Source organism: Stylophora pistillata, chromosome 9, assembly GCF_964205215.1.
Source record: "Stylophora pistillata chromosome 9, jaStyPist1.2, whole genome shotgun sequence".
Lineage (NCBI taxonomy): Eukaryota > Metazoa > Cnidaria > Anthozoa > Scleractinia > Pocilloporidae > Stylophora > Stylophora pistillata.
Window position 1 is genome coordinate 23,593,830 of NC_142527.1, and position 4,478 is coordinate 23,598,307.

At 42.1% G+C, this 4,478-nt stretch overlaps 1 pseudogene; it reads left to right on the forward strand.

Moving 5' to 3' along the window:
* The first annotated feature begins 566 nt into the window (after positions 1-566).
* LOC111339013 (beta-galactosidase pseudogene) lies at positions 567-4,243 on the forward strand (annotated as a pseudogene).
* The last annotated feature ends 235 nt before the right edge of the window (positions 4,244-4,478 follow it).

Consider the following 4,478-nt stretch of genomic DNA (forward strand, 5'->3'; position numbering starts at 1 on the left):
GCAGTTTCGTTTCAATGCACCTTATCACTAATTTGTATTTTCTCTGAGGGCATCTTTAGAGTCTCTTTGATGATCGTGATGAAAGCTTCACTATCAAGGCGACAGATGTGTTCAAGTTGCTAAAGAAAACTCAAAAACAGTTTTTGGATCACGCGCCTGATTTTCGTTCCTGAAACCACTGAAAAGCCCGATAAAGTGAAGTTTAAACCACTCGATAGCTCCATGGATTGGATGAGGGAAGGGAAGGGGGGAAGAAACAGAATGATAGCGTATGGGAGGGGAATAACAAAGAAGTTCTATGTTTCCTGTCAGTTAAGGCAAGTTTTTATACAATAAAATTCTCTGTTCAGAGTTGAGTTGGTTCATTCAATTTTTTCTTCGTCCTTTGATTTTTATCTGTTGTAATCTTGAAAAGGACTTGGAAGAAGTCGAAAGTTTTTGTGTTTACGCTGAATTGATCTTTTGTCTTTAGGAACATGACACCTTTCCACCTTTATTCATTATTCTAGAGAAGTGTACTTTTAAATAGCCAAAAAGGGTGAAGACTTTTTGGTACGGCTGTTAAAAGGCTCTTTACACCCAGACAGAAAGGTTTCGATTAAGTCATCTTAACGTTAGTTTGTAAACGATACATAACTCAACCTGGCAAAGTGATGCAAATGATGTACTTTAAGAGGCTGGAAAAATGTTGAATTTATGAGTCGTTATTCTAAATGGGTCTGGAAACACCCAACGGTTTGTTGACAGGGAAAGAAGTGTTGCCACTGGCTTCATTATTATTGCACTTGAAAATAGGAGCGCTGAACGGCGGAGCCAAAAGAACGAGCACCGAAGCTGCATGAGAGGTTCGGGAGGGAGAAATTGTAGCTCTGCTGTCTGTGATTGCGGCTTCGCTGCCCTCTTAAAACATCAACGAGGCAATGTATTCTCACACAAGCAGTTTTCCATTATTCAAAAAAGATCGCGAGGCATATTTATGCACTGCGCCGAGTCACGCGCGGGAAAAGGGGCATTACACCCTCGCGTACCGGTGCTGAGCTGGCCTCTCGTGTTCGCCTCGTATTTACTTTCGCCCGCCTGAAAACGTTAAAAGAAATCGCACCATGTAAGGTAGGCACTACGAGAGAGGGCAAGTCGGCCGGTTAAGGGAGCTACGCCAAGCCATGTGATTCTTGAAGAACATAGTCTTGACTGTTCAATTTGGTCCCTTTTTATTTGTGTTAATCTGCACATAACTCCTTTATCATTTGGCCAATTATTCCTTTTTTGGAGTCGTTCTAACCTGCTAAATAAAGATTTTACGTTTTCCATCGGTTGAAAGTTACTTGTTCGTCACATAATGTTGAGAGATAGTGCCTTTCGTCATCAATAAATGAAGAAAATGGCAATCGAAATTTGCGTTCAATTTGTCCAAGATCATGTGTTCGTGGCCTGGCTTGGCTACCAGCATATTGCCGGGGAGATCGCAGTAACTCTCTCCTGATGATTAAAATTAGCTCCAAACAGGATGGAACGATCCAATTTATCATTCCTCGGCTTATTCTTTTGCAACGTTAACAAACATTTATGTTTAGATGTTTAGATACGCTATCAAAACAAAGTCCGGTGATTGTCACGCGACACAAAGGTCATAGCTGAGAAAGACACAAAAATAGGTAAAGATCATCATATATGTTTTAACTCATTCTAAGCACAAGAAAATGAGATCTAGAAATTTTTTGCTTTTCTTCCTGGCCTTTGTTTGTGCTTTGCAGCACACTGATTCAAAGTCTTTTACTATCGACTACGAAAACGATTGCTTCCTGAAGGATGGCGAGCCATTTCGTTACATTTCTGGGAGCCTTCACTACGTTCGCGTTCCACGTTTCTACTGGAAAGATCGACTCTTGAAGATGAAGGCAGGTGGTTTGAATACAGTTCAAACTTACATCCACTGGAATATTCACGAACCAGTTCGGGGGCAGTACAACTTTGAAGGAAATGCAGACCTGGTGAGTTTCATTGAGCTTGCAAACAGCCTCGGACTTCTCGTCATCGTGAGAGCTGGTCCATACATTTGCGCCGAATTGGATTTTGGAGGATTTCCAGCTTGGCTGTTAAAGGACCCAAGTATTCGCGTACGGTCGTCCGAGGATAAGCGTTTTCTCGATGCTGTAGACTCTTGGATGTCCGTTGTGCTTCCCAAACTGCAGCCGCTATTGTACGTGAATGGTGGCCCTATAATATCAGTCCAAGTTGAGAATGAATACGGCAGTTTCTTCGTTTGTGACCACGACTACATGAAACACTTGGAGCAGTTGTTTCGAAAACACCTGGGTGATGATGTGATTCTCTTCACAGTTGATAGTGCTTTTGAATTCTTTTTTCATTGTGGTACAATACCCTCTCTATACCCAACTATCGATTTTGGACCGGAAAAGGATCCTGAAAGTGCTTTTGCACTCCAGCGCAAGTTTGCTCCCAAGGGACCACTAGTGAATACAGAGTTTTACACCGGTTGGATTGACTACTGGGGGGAGAAGCACCAGGTTAAGGACGCTTCGTTAGTCGCAAAATCTCTTGACAAGATCCTGTCTATGAATGCTTCCGTCAACTTTTACATGTACGAGGGAGGAACTAATTTCGGTTTTATGAGTGGTGCAAATATGATTTTGCTTTCATACAAACCTATTCCAACCAGTTACGATTATGATGCACCATTGACAGAAGCTGGTGATACCGGCACAAAATTTCACGTCCTACGGGAGGTCATATCTAAACATGAGAAAATCCCAATCGTTTCCATCCCAGCTAATACGACAAAGTTTGCTTATGGCAAGGTGAAAATGACCAGATTGTTTTCATTTCTAGATGTTGTATCCGAGCTCTCTGCTCCCCATGGTCCTGTTAACGCCACATTTCCTTTGACCATGGAGCAGATAGGACAGAACTACGGATATATCCTCTACAGAACTATGATCCCCAAGGTGTTCTTGTCATCAACCATTCGCTTAACTATTTCCAGCTTAGTCCGTGACAGGGCCATTATCTACGTAGGAAAAATACGCCAGGCAACCATGTTTCGAAGCTTCGATCAGGCTAGTGTTAAACTTGTCGTTAGAAGCCAGCCACAATTAGACATCCTGGTCGAGAATGAAGGCAGAATCAATGCATTTCCCAAGATGGTCGATCCTAAAGGAATCTTCGGAAATGTTACGATCAATGGAATTTTGATAAAAAACTGGCAGATATATCCCATAAATCTGGGCAATGTTGTTTCAAAGGAACTTTCTCACATATCTGGAGAAGGGCACGAAAATGTTCACCCTGCATCATCAAGTGACACCTTCGCGCCGGCTTTCTTCCATGGCGAAATTCCACTGACCTCCCACGGAAACGATATACACGACACGTTTCTCAAAGTAGCAGGGTGGTCTAAAGGACAAGCCTTCGTCAATGGCTTCAACTTAGGTCGGTACTGGCCTGTGGTCGGTCCACAGCAGACGTTGTTTGTGCCAGCAAACGTGCTCTCGATGAACATGCAGGCCATAAGAGTGGTGTTACTTGAATTGGACGGTGACCCTTGCTACACCCCTCACTACAATATCTCGACCTGCTTTGTTGAATTTGTGGCAACACCTTCCATTAATGGGCCTGTGCATCCCATTGGTTGAGACAGAGGACTTCACAAGATTATTTGGACATTTGCGCTATTTGTTCTGATAAAAGTGTGCTGCCGCTGGGATATGAGCATTTTATTATATTAGAGATAATGAATATATAGATTTACTGATTACTGACTTTTTCTTTTCCAAATGTTTGCCCTCCCAAATGATCCAAAAAAATTCTCGCCCAAACTAATTAGTAGACTAAAATTGTCCCAAGAAGCAGGAACCACTTTGCACACTTTTTTCATTCGATTCCTCGTATGCATCACGGGAGAAAACATTGACTCAATTAATTGGTCAAACAAACAAAAAATTGGTCAGCATGTCAGTTAATAAGTCGGCCAGCTTATCAGTCAGTCAATCCGTCTATCAATTAAAGACCGATAAATTAATCTTAATTCATGAACTTAATGACATGGTGCGGTATATCCAAAGGTCTTGTGTATTTACATTTAAAAACCTCAACCTCAGAATTACTGAACGAGGAAAATTTAGCTGTAAAGCTGTACGCAGAATTATCCTTGTTGATGAATACTTCTCCCGAGGACGCTCAGATGGCTTTTAATGCTTTATTAAAATATTGCCTTACGAGTGGATGAATGCGTAAAGTACTCGCCTTCGCCTCATTTTCGTGCTGTATAACTACACAACTCGGCCATTTAACCCGAGGGGGGTCCGCGGAGGGGCGATACGGGGAAACTTCACCCGTCCGGCTGGGGCCCATTTTTTTATTGTTTCGGTAATCACGGATCTTAAAAGATTTCTTCGTTTGCCGTGTTTATATGCAAGATCGAGATATCACTAGTTCGCTTTTCAAAAAATTAAGATAAC